Below are 16,770 nucleotides of genomic sequence, written 5' to 3'. Positions count from 1 at the left end.
AATTTATTTGGAAAAAAAAAAAAAAAGAAAAAAAAATAAATAGCTGCAATTAAATTAATTGGGAAACAGCAGTTTCAGTAGATGGAAGGACAGTGCATTGCTTAGATGGTTTTACAAAGTAAACAGAGCAGGTTGTTTGGAGACTGCTGCATTGTCTCCACTGGTCCAAAGGAAAATTGTGCCTTATACCACATTACAACATGTTCACTTGTTGAATTTTAAATGATCTAGTAATTAAGGAAAGTCTAATTTCCTTCTACACCTTCATTTGTTTTGTTCCATTCTCTCAATTATTTCTTCTAGTTCTGCTCTAGTTGTAATTTTTCAAATCTATAGCTCAGACATAGTCCTGTCCATCAGTTGTGACAAAGCTGAAATGCACACACTCATGCTGCACACACTTGTGCAAGTCTGGCTGTAATTCTTTCCTCTGCAATTCAACAAAGAACTGAGCTGGCTTGCATTTTGTTCAGCAAAGCACCTAAACATAAAAGTAAGGATAAGACTGAAGCTAAGTATATTGGAATTAGCAATTGGTTGTTCCATGAAAGGTTGAGATGTACGATACTTACTGATAACCTTACAAACTCTAGAAGGAAACCTCCTTCCACTAACTTTTTGAGATACGAAAAAAGTCTATCTCAGAGAGTGGTTACTTTTGCCAGCAGAAAATCCATCTGGCCTAGCTCTAATAGGATGCTAAAAACAGCAACAGTGAGAGAAACACCCACATCAGAAATACTTGTTGAAAAAGTGATCAGCAGCCAGTGTACCCTGCAAAGGCTCGCTGTTTACTCCTCTGGAAGTTTAGGTAAGCTTTTCTAAATGAATAAAATATTGATATAATTATTAGAAAAACAAATAAACCACAATTTGGACAATCTGGAAGTAGAAGAAAAGAGAGAAGGAAGGTCTCAAGGAGAAATAATTTTAAACCAGTTCACTTCCCCCACCAGAAGCCATTCACAGACAAAAAGCTCTCTGACAAGCTACAGACTTAAAGAACACGTACTGGAAGTACAAGAGACAATTTGCTTAAAATAAAGAACCACAAAGCAATGGTCACTTCAAAGACTACACAGAAATGGGGAATGCTGGCCCACTCCTCCCTTTTACACTGTGGTGTTGACATGTTAGTGTTACTCTCTCCTTGTGAAATTATTTCTTGACACAGATTATTTTGGTTCTCTAAGATGTTTTCGGGAGCAAACTGTCCTCAGAGCTCCAGGATTGAAACACAATATATTTTAGTTGTAACGCGTTCTCCTACAAAATAACGTATCTGTTATTTGTTTGGTTGGTTTTGCACAGCTGTATTTATAATTCCTCACACATATTTCAGCTTGGTTTTCAAAGATGTGCTTTAGGTTTGCTCATTCTTCTGGAAGCACCCAAGTACATCCCACACTGGTTACAACTGGGTAACGAAAGAAAGAAAGAAGAGCTTCACCATCCCATTAGTAGCCAATAATCAAATACATACATTGTGAAGAAAAAGAGTTTTGTCAAACAAGAAACCAAAGACATATAGCCCTTCCAGTTTCCAAGGTATTTTCATCTCTCATCAGTTTGGACACTTTCTCAAAGGTAATGGGCCACTCATAATGTTTCAGTTTCTATTTGGCATACACATCTCAAGGTGGGTCTCTATTAGCTCCTGCAACTGAGATGGTTCTAAACATTTTGCTTGAAAAGGCTGTTTTCACAGGATGGCTTCAAGGTTCCTCTTTCTCTCCCTTATTTTCCAAGAATGCTCATTAGCAAATATATTGTAACCATCAGAAATGTGTAAGATTAAGTAAAAATTATGCTGGAGGAGGATTGAAAACTACTAGTGTGTGCAAAGACATTCTGCTTTTGTAAACCCTGTTTCTGCAGGTGTCTGAAGAAGGCACTATAGACTTCTTTTTCTCTAGGTCTATTGCAAGTCTGGCCCACATTGGCCATGCTCTAAAGCAATGATACTATAAAGACAGAAAGGAAAAGAAAAATAATTCTTTACTTGTCTGCTGCTTACCAATTCTGCAGACCTATTTTTCTACAGGTACCTATACTGTAGCTCATTCAAAATGAAATCAGCTTCTAATCCATCCATGAGTAATTTGACTTGTAGGAAATAGAGAACAAAAAAGAGTGCTTTTAGATAAATCGTAATTAATTGTACATGCAAATGTCTTGGATGGATGTGGTCATGCAATTCAATTAGATGACTAATTATGTTGGAATTATAATACCATATTTAAATAGATAAACACACATAAAAGTGCCTGCCCAGGAGTTTGAATGCTGGAGTCTGGGAATAGAATCATTTATTGGCTCTTTAGTGCCACCTGTTGAAAACTGAAAATGCATGCAAATGAAACTGCGTGCTAATTAGACGTCCATTTACGAGGGCAATGTCCATTTGCTTGACAGGTGTGAAACAATTGTAATCTTCAAAAATTTAACAAATGGGATGGAATTATTTGAGGCACAGTTGTCAGTCTACAAAGAAAAATGTAACATACCATTGGGTCTGCTGGGAAGCTAAAGCCAAGATCTTGGAACGTGTGGCATGGTCATAGTATCACATCTGCTCAAAAAATGAATTGTTTTCCCTTCTTCCCATTAAGCTTTCACAGGACATATAGCTAAATAGTCATCCTGATTACAGAAACCTCCTCTTCCATGAGCAATTCCGTAGTAGTACTGCTCTGCTAATTTAGAGCAAGATTACTAGTGCTTAATCACTAGGGAAGTGGAGGGGCAGGCACTGAGCTCTGGTTTCTGGGGACAGCAACAGGACCTGAGGGAATGACATGGAGCTGGGACAGGGGAGGGTCAGGCTGAGTGTTAGGAAAAGGTTCTGCACCCAGAGAGTGGTCGGACACTGGGACAGGCTCCTCAGGGCAGTGGTCACAGCACCAAGCTACAGGAGTTCAAGGAGCATTTGGACACCGCTCTCAGACATAGGGGCTCATGTGTGGGTGGTCTTGTGTGGAGCCAGGAGCTGGACTTGATGATCGTTGTGGGTGCCTTTCAGCTATGGAAGCTATGGATATTCTGTGATTCTGTGATTACTGATGTGGAGTTTTGCTGGAACCAGGCTGACTGCTTGCAGGGACCATGCTATGCAACGTGAGGAGGAGAAAGTACCCACTCTGTGCGGGGGAAACAAACAGCAACGGACTCGGAATTAGTAGCTCTGTAACTTCATTGTGCCCTGCTGGGACAACATGGTGACTGAGATGCAGACATCATCTCCAAAGTCAAAAGAGCAGATCAGAGAAAAAAAAGCTCCTATTTTTTCAGAAATACTACTTCTTTCCTGCAATGCCATTTCACTCTACAAAGAGCATCCCTTTCAGGCTACATTTTCTCATGGATGTTTTTTTATGATGGTGTCCAATTGAATATGAAAACTATGGTTAGGTTGCAGGCTTAGGCTCTTTGTCACATACCAAATGTCTCAGTTAGCAGGTTTACTAAAGAGGAAACAATGTAAAATTTCCGATTAAAGAAAATAAGTCCTCTTATGCAAAAACGCTTGTTTTATCCCATGCCTTTTGGAATACTGTGGTTTAAAACACAATGGTTTGTGCCCATCATTATCCAGATTTTGAAGGAAAAGAACCTACTACCAGAGCTGGGCAGAGAAAAACAATCCTGTTTTTCAGAGAATATATTATATTATTATTATTATTATTTAATAATAATTATTATTATTAATTATTAATTATTTAATTATTAATATAATATATTAAATATAATATATAAATATATATATTTATATAAATATATATAAATAATATGTATATAATATATATAAATAATATATATAATATATAAATATATATAAATATATAAATAATATATTAATTATTAATTAATAATTATAATAATAATAATGATAATCTCATCTCATTCTCTATAGGAGCAAGCCCTCTCAAATCTTAAAAGATGGCAAAGGAAAGACAGCAGGCCCCAGCGACACAGCTGTCTGCCTCTACCTGGCCAGATTAGGGCCCCTCAGGATGCCTGTGAGATAACTTGACTTGGACGAACGTCTGAGGGACAACACTGAAATTCTGCTAATGACAGGCTAAAACCAGACCTTCTCCATGGAACATCTTCATTTCCCCACCTTATCAAATTCCCACCCACTTTCACTGCAGTACTTTGAACCAGTCTTCCCCACAACTTTGAGCTAAAGTTATTATTGAATCAGACCATTACAAGTCTCTACAGCATTTTTGACTTTTCTGATTGGCTTCCACCCCTGCTGAAAGACTAGGCTGCCCAGATGTTTGTCCAGGTGTCATTTTCACAAAATTGCCAAAATAATGGGTGTGTCCACCTGTTTAACTGGGCTTTCTAACATTTCTATGTAGGTATTTGAAAGGATAATAAGATATAGAAATCAATCCACCCGAATGAAAGTAAACCTTTGTCTGAAACATCAATTTTGTGATCAAGAGCAACATTAAGCACAATATTTTTGGCACAAAATACTTCCTGTTTCAATTTTTAATCCTTTTTAAACACTATTCTTTTCCAGTTAAACACCTGTTTAGCCTTATAGAAGCTGATGTTATAGAATTATATCCAGTCTCTATTATTCTTCCAAGTGGGAAAGAACTTCAGAGGGAAAAGTAGAATAGCTATTATGACAGTAGCACTTTATTATAGAGTATCTTTTGAAATAAAAGGTAAGTCAGTGGCTTTGGCAGATAATTATAGAGTCTTATTACACAGCAGAATATCATAAAAAAATTAAAAGATTTAAAATTTTACTCAGTTAATTGACTCACCAATTTAATTGAAACAGAGTTCTTTTAAATGTAAAATATGCACTCTGGGTTTCTTGCAATATTTATGTTAAAATATTGTAAATATTACTTTCATGCATTATTTGGCTCTTGAGAAGAAGTGTTTGGAAATGATTCAACACACTTCATCTTGTTTGTCTTTGTCATGCAAAATGAGAAAAGATTTCACAGTAAAATGCTCAACTATACCATTTATTCTATTCCTCTACTATACCAACTACACTCTATTTCTCTTCTCATATGGATTGAAAATACTCATGATTGCAGGATTAAGTACAAACATAGAGTGCACTTAATAGGTGTTTTGTGATCACCTGCAGTGCATTTATGTTATGCCATCTACCTTTTCTCTTGAGTAAAGTAATTTGGAAAGCTTTTGTTCTTAAACTTATCTAAGCATTCCTAGGAGTAGCTTGAGACACTTAGAAAAGGCCTGATTTGCAGAAATCGAGGGTTCCCCACTTTCCATCTAGCTTGCTACTTTTAGGGATTTTCAGTTTGGATACCCAAAATTAATACACAATTTTAAAATTGGAGGTCTTTGTGCTTGGCCTCAAAGGGCGGAAGAACAGATAGCAACTTGCAATTTACTGCATTGTCTCTATTTCTGGGCTCCCATAGAAGAAAGTCTCAAGCTGATTTTGTAGTCTCACAACATTCAGACATTTATTTTTTTCTAAAATGAATCCTATTAGATGATATGTCCTACATGCACACTCCCTGTAAATTTTTTGTGAAGAAATATACAATGACTTACTTCAGATCATTACCCACATGTTACAGGAGCTACCAGCTTTCACTGTATCAAAAATAATTTTGCCAACATATCCAAGGGTTAGGAGGGCCTTGTCAAACATGAAGATATGACATGTCTCCAGTATTGCCCTTGGCATTTGCATTCATATTCGCTTGGGTTATGGTCAACTGGTGCAATGTAGGAAAATGAAAAACGAGAACAGCAATGGGATTAAGAAAATCAGTATGCCAAACTAAAGAACTAAAATAGAAAAACTCCTCTTTCTCTTTTCTCCAGTAAGAGAAGTTATTAAGAAGACTTACTCTGTGCTTGTCTCTGCTGCAGTGGTGCGGTAGGAGTGATTGTCATCTCTAGCAAATGGAAGGAGTGTCTCTTGCCACAGGCTTTGTGGGAGAGGCAAGGGATTGGTAGGTGGTGAGTGAACAGTGTTTTGCAACACCAGTTCCTAGTGATTCACTGACTTCCAATCTTTCTCTACTTTTTTGTTCCTGGAGGACATGTCTTGGGAGAAGCAACTCAGAAGATCACCTTGGACATTGTCTAAAAAGGTTTTGTTGTATGTTGACAATGCTCTTAGTATGTCAATATAACAACAGTCCTGCTACAAGATGGCAAACTATGCCACTTCTCAACTGTGGGATTTCATCAATTTCAATTAAACTAATTATTAGATTTCATCCACATATGCTATGTACTCAAGCTACCTCACCAGTTATGGGTCAAAAGCCTGGAAAAATAATTGAGTTACTGAGTATCAGAAGTTCAAGGTAAACAGGTGAATTTATTCATATTTCGTTTCACAGGTAGTAGGTTTACCTAATGCTAACTTGGACCACATCTACAAATGATGGTGATAAAAAAACACTCCTATGTTTCAGTTGATACACATCAGAGAACTCCCCTACCAAACCAAAAACCACACTCAAACATGTTCCTGGGAGAAAAGTAGGCTAAAGATATAGTCTCTCTACATCCAGACAGGACCTGTTCACTGTGGCTGGTGAAGATGATTATCTCAGATTCAAAACCATTAGGAATAACCTTTCCAGCTGCCTGAAAGACTATGACTGTTCTTAAAAATATAGCAGCTATTGCCTATACACAGCTATTATTTTCAAAGATGGTATTAATTTGGGGAAAGTAATTTTTTGTTTATTTTATAGTTCAAGAAGTAACTTTATTACAGCAATGAAGGGTAGTGGCCAAGGGATAAGTTTCTATATGAGTCAAACATGTTCACAAAATTACCACATTTTGAATATAGAAAATAACAGCATTATGCCAAATAAAAACAGTGACTCTCTTATTTGTCAGTGGGATCCACTTTACTACCATAGGTCTTTCTACCTGATTAGTTCTTTTCTCATTTTTCTTTGTAACAAATCTTTTTTGTTGTATGTGGTAAAAGCTGGCTGACATTTCTTCACTCTGACTCCAGTCCTGCAGCAATCTGTAGGACAGCCCATTGACACAGAAGACCGTATTCAAAAAGCGTGTTTGAAGTACCTGATGTATGTCTCTACCATTCTTCTGAAGCAGACAGTCCACTGACGTGTGAACAAGTGCAGCAATGCAATACTAGGATTTCAACAACTCTCTTTGAGTATTTACTCTAGAACACATTACCAAATCTACATTCATCAAAATAAGCAACTGTTTGTGTTAATACATATGTTTTTGGGTTCACATACAAAGGAGCTTCCTTTCTAAACAAGGTGGACTGGATTCATGATGATAGCCTGCATGAGGAGCACTACAGGGAGGATGACCTGAGATGGGCAGCAGCAACAATGCTAACCTTATCCTGTCTTCACAGCACTTCCACAGCATCGGGGGACTTTTGGCTTTTAATTGAGTTAGGCACAACTGTAGCTCCATGGTTATCTTCATCATGAAACAGAAAATATTTAAAATAGTACCTCTCTCCACACCTCCCCATTCCCTGCCTACACCTTTTTGTTTCTCCATGCATTTGCAAGGTGACTGACTGAGACCTTTTTTCAATTTAGCGTAGAGGATTGTTCTTGATTGGTACAACTTGCATACTCAGTGCTGCTTGGAAACCACAAATCAGAGTAGGGCCTTTGCCAGATACCGTGCAAATGCACAGCTAGAAAAGGTCTTGCGAGAGTACTTTACTGAGGCCACAAAGAAAATCAGAGTCAGTGCAGAAGTGAACACGGATTCCCAGAGGAGCACCCCTACCATTTAGACCTGGATCGTGACTTTGCTATGGATATTTACTTGGTTGTTTACAGACTTTCAGGATCAAAACCTTGGATTGCTTTGGTCACAAGTTTGGTAGTGGCCACTGTAAAACTGTGCCTCCTGAAAGAAATAGATCCTCAAAGCATAGTGAAAGGTTTTGAAATAAGACGAGCATTGCCAAGCCAACCATATTCCTAGGATACACTTCCTCACTGCATGGATGATGGAGCCCTGGCCCAGGCTGCCCAGAGGCTGTGGGGTCTCCTCCTTGGAGAGCTCCAAAAGCCGCCTGGCCATGAGCCTGGACACCCTGCTCTGGGTGGCCCTGCTGGAGACAGGGGTTTGGACCAGGTCATCTCCAGAGGTGCCTTCAAACATCAACCATTCCCAAAAGTGAACTCTTGATCTTATAATTGGAACCACTAGGCTATTATCACACAACATACCCATGAAACCCCTCTTTGCAAGCATACTTTTCTCATAATTCCTTATGAACCTTATGCCGGGCTAATCAACAAGACATTAAAACTGCAAAGGCAGCACGTTGCTTCCCCTCAATGGTAGCCAATTTGCCCAAAAAGCATGACCGTATTTGCCTCAAAAGAGTTAATGGCATTATTTGCTGCAGCTTTTCATAGAAAGCTAACCTTGCAAGCTCGCCTTGTCAATCCGAGCTGTTGTTTTATCTGTGGCGGTGAGGAGTGGGTGGAGCTGAGAGCACAGCTGAAATGTGAACTCCAGCAGACACAGACAAGAAAGTGTTTGCAGCCGCTGTCTGTTTGGTGCAAAGTTTTGGTTCATTAGCCCTGAAATGTTTCACTAACAGAATGCTTCTGGTATGCTGTAAACAAACTGTAAGTGCCCTCGCATGCAACAGCACTCTGTCAAAAATGAAAGTGGTTTATTCTCTTTTCTAAAATATTTAAAAAGTCAGTGACAAACTTTAGTAATGATCATGTTTGTGTAACTTAAAGAAAAGGCTGACAATGTGGTAACAAGCAACTAAATCTGTACCTATATATCTTTTTTTCCTTTCTAGTTCTCGCAGTGCTATGGTTTTGTTTGTGGCTCAGAAATACATTTCTCTCCACCTTTTTAATCATTTTCCAAATGTAGTAAAAATATGAATAAATAAATAAATAAATCACTGTATATTTAAGTATTCTTAAAATTATTAAGGGCCAAACCCTCTTTCTACATTTGATCTGAACTAGTTCATGCCCATCCCTGGTCTTGTACATAAAGGTCAAACACTGCAAGTCTTACTCTGTAAAGCTTTCAGTTAAGGCAGACATTTTTTGTGGTACATGTGCACAAGTTCCATCAAACCAAACTGAAGACAGACAGAATTTTGCCAGAAAAAAAAAAAAAAAAAAAAAGACTTTGGAAGGACAGATTATTTTGGATCAAATAAACAGAAAAAAGAAAAAAAAAAGACGTAAACAAACAAAACCTGACCAGTATCATAGCTCAGATTTTAAACTCTAAATTCTACCTTCTCTTGAGATTAGAGAAAATTTTGCCTCTTGTCCCAGGCCTTATGATATTTGTTCACATATTTTGAAAACACCGTGTCCTCGTTCAGGGCAATGAAGAAGTCAAAAATGCTCTAACACAATAAAGCTCACTGTTCTCCTTGAAGTACTTGAACCCCTGGAAAAAAAAAAAAGGGCAATTTTTTTTCTGACTCTCTTTAGTTGCGGACAGCAATTAAGTTAATAAAAAGTTAGCATGCAAATAAGATACCATAAAAGAGATTTCATAATATTTTGAAAATGTATGCCTCTGTAGTGTGAATTTCTTTTTTTAAATGGTTTGAGTGAAATGACAGATAGATAATCCCATGTATTAGCATTAAGAGGGGTTGGAGAAGAGGGCATAAATCCAAGCAATTCCTAAATTACCTCAGATGAATCAGCTAGGCCTAGATCCTTTGCAGCAAACCTAAACAGGTTTTTAGCTCCTTCTTTTATGGAAGAGTTTGAAAGAACAGCAGCATTGCTAGGTTAGCTAACACACAGAAGGGTAGCATAGGTTGAGAGTAATTGCTGAATTCAGATATGTTTAGCAGAGATGAAAGTCTCTCTGCCCAGGCTCAGCATGATGGCATCTCAGCACCTCCTGAAGCCTTTGCTGGTGTGCCCGTTTCCATCAAAGACAAACAGCAGCAACTGCCTTTCAGGGTCTGTGGCTGTTTATTAGAGCAGGTATGCCTGTGACTCAGATGTACCTATTCCCACCTGGAAAAGTCTGTGACTGGGGGTCACAGCAAGTACCATGAGAAATGGGGATTAACCCTGTGAGCCTTCAGTTCAGCTGAATTTCCAGTGATGTCAGCAATAATGCTGTCTACAGAACTGGGTCCTTTGCTATGAACCTTTTCTTCAGGAAATAATTGGATTTTGTTTCATCAAGCTATGTTTGCTGGGGGTAATTTCCCTTTCAGATAGCTTTAGAAGAAGAAACAGGAATGGGATTGGGGAGGGGGAGTAGACAGGGGGGAATTTGGCCTTAAGTCTTTACTGTGTAGGTGACCATACAACACTTTATTTGCATATCTAGCACTTAAAGGGTTACGCATGTAATTATTTAACGTAACTCCGAATAAGCTGTTTGATTTTCTTTCATCATGAGCCAAACATTAGGCTTCGAAAGGAATTCCTTTAAACTTCAATAATATAAAGGCACATGGCAATGTGAAAGTTACAACTCTAGCTTAAATGAGTCAGACATAAAAGTATTTATGACTGATATTCTCTGAATATACCAACTTCAGACACTTTAAAGTCTATTTCTGCTGTACAAGAATAGGTAGAGGAATATCAGCCATTGCACATCCACAGAACCCTTACTTTCAAGCAAAGCAGAGTCCAGTCCCTAAACTTTTTTTTTTTCTCCTAAGAAAAAAAAAGAAAAAAAAGACATGGCAAGCTACACCAGGCCATCAGCACCTGAAGCAAGTAAAAGCAATCCTTTTATGAACTTCCCACCAGTTATTTGTTTTGTGAGGCTCCTGGAGAAAAAGAATACAAAAAAAAAAATCTAGTGAAAAAGCCATGCGTCCCAGTGAAAAGCATTGCACATGAAAGAGAGAAAGAAATGAACTGAATGTTGTTTTTCTTGATGAAATAGCAGATTGGATTTTAGGCTTTTTACAAACTATAGCACAGGTGATCATCATTTGTTCTGTCAAAAGCATTTTCAACGACATGACCAGAACAATGTGGCTGTGATTACAAGGATCAGCATGGATTGAAAGATACTCAGGGCATTTACCAAAGGGATATTTATAGCGCTGCTAAAGAAGTTCACTTTTTTAAACAGACTCACAAATTCTAGGAACAGAAGATTGGAAATCAGGATTGTTCCATTTGTTTTTGCACTGGCTATGCTAACGAGCACAGCCACGTCCTCTGACAAGCGAAGGCTGAACATGCTGGTTAAAATGTTATTGTCATGAAGTCAAATCCAAATGCTGAAGAGGAAAATTGAGACAGTTTTCATTGTGAACTTTGATGTGAAGCATCACAGTTTTGGAGGACAGCCATACCTTTGATCTTGCAGAAATTGTGAGGAATCAACCACCTTGAATCCCAGTTGTTCAGCAGGTGATTTATAATGCTATAATATGACTAAAAGGACTTTTCCAAAAGTCATTTAACAAGCTAAGGAGAAAAAAAATAATGACACAGATTTAACAGAAATTTAAGCAATTCTGGTGGCACGTAACTTAAAGTTCATTGTAGACTCAGTTTTCTGGGAGAAACTGAGGTATTCAAGTTTAAAGATAAGCCTGCCTGTCTCCTAACCATGCTGAAGTAGATGAATGTGGCTGCTAGGGTGCCTTGGCCATGCAGATGGCCATAGGGCTAGCATCATGCAATGCAAGGAGGAGGTAGAGCCTGAGGGAAGGAACGCATCCTGATGGCAGACCTACTCCCCAAATCCTGCCTTCAGCAGGAGAGAGTGGAGAACAGCTGCAAGGCAATGACTGCTGACTTTAATTCTCTCCATTAGTGGATCATTACCAAATGAGAGGGTTAATAAGAGGGGGGATTGCCTTTACTGTAAAGGGATGTCCCTACCCTTATGCAGATCCCTGATGGGTTGGGAAGCCCTTGCTGACAGCAGCCCTCAGGAGCTGCTGCAAAACTTCAATGGCATGGCTAGTAATGGGAATGCGGGGAGAGGCATCCCCTCTCTGCCCTCCAGGACAAACAGAGACACTTCCCCAGGCAGCTTATGCTAGGTCAGAGAGGAGGCTGTGGGGTCCAGGACCTCCTGCCTGCAGTGTGGTGCTCCACATCCCCTGGCCTCCTGCCCACATTAAAGCCCGTGGCACTGCCATGGGTGTCCTTCCATGTACCCTTGACCAGCAAGTCTTTCAAATATGACTGAAGTGAGCAGAAGCTTTAGATATGGGACCTCTTCTTTTAAAGATGCTTAATGAAATTAATTTCTCAATAGCATTTCTGCTTGGACTTGAGCAAGTACAGAGATGGGTGAGTGTTTTCAGCTGCCTGACCAAACTAGAAAAACAAACACGGAAACAAGGGTCATCATATTAATCTGGAGAGGAAGGAGTTTGTTGTTATACTTTTTTTGAGCAATTCTTAATTTAAATTCTTCCTTCAGAACATAAGCAATACCTGTAATGAATTTTTATTCAATGAGTAACTGATATCTGTTTTTGAAATTGTTTTTTTTTTTTTTTCAAAATTGTTCACCTCATTTAACCCGATTTCACCAGTAGTTTCAGACAATCTCAAACAATATTTTAAGGGTACAGAATATTCCCACAAAAATTGTCTAGCTCTAGTTAGAACATCAGCTCCTTAAAAGCACGCATGCATTACAGATTTCTTTTTTTTTGTTTTTTCATAGTTTTATCTTACTTGAGCACCAAGTCTTGAAATTCCTCATGAAAATTAGTTGTTTTCTTTACTTTCAGAGCTGTGTTTCTTACAACTTTGGATCTGCCTTCCCAGAAAACTTTGCTAGTTTAAGTTTCCAATTTTTAGAAGAGTCTGTCTGGATAAAATTACTACCTGTAGCCTACAGCAAATGTTTTTGTTTGTTTGTTTGTTTGTTTTTACTGTAATGGATTTTTTTTTCTTTGTATTTTTGGAGATTCAGATAATACAGGTTTAGCAATACAAAATTTCGGAGTGCTTTTTAGATTCTTTTGCCAGAAAAATTCCTGTGAAAATACATGCTAGGCATGTCTTAAGAGAAATTATATACAAGAACATGACTTGATCAGCATCCCAGTGAAATATGGGATATTTTTCAGCTAGGGAGTTAATGGATGATGATACTATATTTGGCCAGCAAAAATAATGACACACTTTCCCCTGGTCTACAAGAACTACTCCCACATTGATTTTAACTTAATATCTCCCTCATTAGGAACCTGCACAGAAGTTTGGCAGAAATACCCAAGACACTTATTGGATCATTCGCTGGTAATAATAGATATTGCCTTTTTTTTTTTTTTTTGAATGTACAGGCTAGTCATAAAAAGGATAGCTTTGAAACAAAAGCTTTTTACAAAATACAGATTTTTATCAACTCCATCACTGTTGAGGTTAAATATTTTATGGAGCTAAATAAAACTTGGACTTCTCCACTTTCACATTGCGGGATGCAGTAAAAGCTTAAGAGCCTGATTTGCCCCGCTGCTGAACGACTTCCATTATGCATCAAATGCCCTTCACTTCACAGTATACTCCGACTGTGATACGATCAGACTCCCAAAACCCAGAGACCTGAATATACAATTTCAAAATGGATAAGTCCACACCAGTAGCAGGGAGTGTCTCTTCTGGGGACCCGCTGTGGTTGAGAGAACCAAATCTGCACACTCACCAGCCAAAATGCCATAAAGCACTCAGGCTTTTGCTTAAAGTAAGCCAAGCAATTAATTACATTTCTACTTAACAAACAATCTGTTTTAATTCCATTGAATTCTACAGGATGTAAGTACTGGCTTAAGTGCTAAATTTGAGCCTTGGACATGTCAGGCCAAATAAGCACTGGCACCTGAGTGCCTTAGCTCTTCTGATGGGTAATGAAGGTATCAAACTCATCCCACAGCCAGTGGACCAGTAAGACACTCAGATGATTGCTCTTGTAGCCAAGAAAGCAACCAAACTATTTAATGGTGACACAATTGAGACTAATAACTTGACTAATAACTCATTGCTTGATTGTTTTTTTAAGTGCACTTGTGAAAATTAAAGCTCTGGGTCTGGGGCATGAAACCATTATCTATACAACAACTCACAGAGAGGGTTATCTAATAACATGAGAAATCTATTAGACTCAGTGGAAGCAAGAACTGAAGGAAATAAATCATGCAATAATGGTAAATCAGATCTCTAATTATGGTCCTGCATAGGAGGCCAGAAGAGAAATATGTCCGTAGGACTACTGTGTGGTGTTTCTCATTCTCTCTTCTGTTAGAAACATTCAGTCATATCCTCCTGCCTTAATTCCATCAATCCCACAGTAATTTCTAAACAACACTGGCATCCTTGAGAAAACGTTAACTAAAAAAAAACAATGCAAGTTATTTCTTCTAAACTGCTAACAGACCAAGATCCTCACACACTTTTCTCTGCCTCTGGGGCTGAAAATCCTTGCACCTAAAGCCTATGTGGTCAGGGAGCTTTGATCCCTGTGCAGCTCCTCTGTAACTGACCAACTTTTCCAGTGGTGGAGACAAGCCCCCTGCTATCTTCTGTTCCTACCCACTCTTGAGTCTTGGTGCAATGTCCAAGGAGTGTGTTAAGGGTCAGATTCATCTCACCTAGCTTGAGTGTCTAGAAGTTAGGCAACAGGACTTCCTCTGTAGTCCCTGGAGGAAGACTGGCACTCTCCATGGACTAAGGAGAGGTGTGATATTTGGCTTTCCCACTCCTACTGCATAACTTGAGGACACATCCTTCTCCAAAGTATACTTCAACGTATATTCAGCAGCATATACTGGATGAGAAGTAAGACCTCAGCAGCATGTACTGGATGAGCAGCAGACCTCAGCAACATATACTGGACGAGCGGTAAGAAACTATCTATGTAAACTATGAACTTGATCATGAGCATCACCAGTCAGCAGTGTGTGCTTTCTGCACGAACTCCACAGACCAATAGTAACTTTTTTTTTTTTTTTTTCCCCCATGAGTCTGAGGACACTGAGTACTTGGTTGTTGTCCTGGTTGAAAATATTTGACATATTTTCACACCAACTGGGTATGCTCAGAAATGAACCTGACTCAGTAGAAATGCAGCACAAAAATCATTGAAAGCATCAAAATAAAAATAAATAAACCACAGACTGGCATAAATAATAGTGCTTAAAACATCATCAAACTTTTAATTTTAGCTCCAAAAAACTGTTGAGGACTTAGTTTGTCAGGAAGCCGCATGATGCCCTTTGCTTTATGTTAGCCACTTTTGCATGCACAACTGTTTTCTTAGACACTCACTTTGGTCCAAATCTCATTCCAATTTCATTCCATGGTAATCAGCATTTCTCACTGACAGGAGGCATCTCAGTAGGATTGTGGTTTTCCATTTAGAGATCTGTTCAGAGGTCTGCACATTTGTCAAACTGTTCTCAGATGGCTTCCTCCACCTGGGTGAAAGAGGAAGCAAGGACACAGTGGGTTCACTGCAGAGAAGAACTGTTCCCCTCCCTGCCATCCTGTAAGAAGCAAAGTCCTCAAAGTTGACTTACTCTGTATCTATATTGCCAAGGAAATGCTGCAATTCACATTAAATAAAATAGACTTGAGGCCAAATGTCATGATCTGGTCAAATACATGTCGCACAGCTCTTGGCTCTAGGTTTCTTCTGGACTGTATGGTCCTGCTGCTGTGGGCACTAAGATGTAATGATCATTGTTGGTGTCTACTTCCGTATCTTCAAGGGTGTTTTTTTCTTAAATAATTTGAGGGCTGCATTGTTGCCCATCAAGGTAGTGTTTTCATAGCATGAATCCTTTGGTAAGAATTGTTTTCATTGGCAATGGTACACAAATATGTACAGGTATTTAAGGGTACAAAATCTTCTGTGGTGCTGCTGAAGGATGGTGTAAGGTGGAGGGAACTCAAAGTGTTTTTATCTCACTCATATTGCCTCTTGGGAATGGCACATTTCCCTGACAGGACCTAGGAAATGACTAGTGGGGTGCCAATGTGCAATGGAGCAGCATGGACGGTGGAGGACTCTGGCTTAGTCTGAGTCTGAGCTCTGGCACTGTTTCATTTGCAAACATTGACATAGCCACAGAGATAAGGTTGTCCTTAACTACAAGCTAAGGCCAGTTCTCACCTACAAAAGAGGTGACCAGCCACTCAGCACTCCAAAGGACATGTTCATACGGGTACTGAATGCTTAGAAGGGGTTTACACCCCTATTTCTGTTGAAACATTTGTGCCTACAAGGAAATAACTGAGAAAAGGTGGTTCTTGAAAGATGAAACTTCTTCTATATGATGTACAATTCTATGATGTATATAGGACTTTATGCTCTTTCCTTGCACCAAGGCAAATTTAGCTGGATTTTTGCACAGTATATCTGAAAACTGGAAAAAAAAATACTAACCCTTTAATGGAAACCTTTTCCATTTACACAGGAATAAAACAGAATAAACTCCACATTTCCACACTCACATATTACTGTAGACATAAAAATATTCCTGTGGGATCACACAGTCAGAAATCACCTACTCAGGGGGATATGAATGATGACTTCAATAGAAGATGGACATAAATTTTAATTAGTTGGTTATTTGATCTTGTGTTTTTAGTGATGGAGGATCTCAGAAGGGAATTAAGTATGCTTAAGAGTGAAATTGCTTAGAACCAAAACACACTGCAAGGTAAGTTAGATACCACTAAATTAAAAGAAACTTTGCACCAATTAGAGATACAATAAAATACAAATGGCAATTACAATTAACCAATCAAAAATTACAAGGGAGATCAAACTGAC

This window comes from Anser cygnoides, chromosome 2, assembly GCF_040182565.1.
Source record: "Anser cygnoides isolate HZ-2024a breed goose chromosome 2, Taihu_goose_T2T_genome, whole genome shotgun sequence".
NCBI classification, from domain to species: Eukaryota; Metazoa; Chordata; class Aves; order Anseriformes; family Anatidae; genus Anser; species Anser cygnoides.
The sequence above is the reverse complement of the archived record's forward strand: the minus strand, read 5'-3'. Positions refer to the sequence as shown.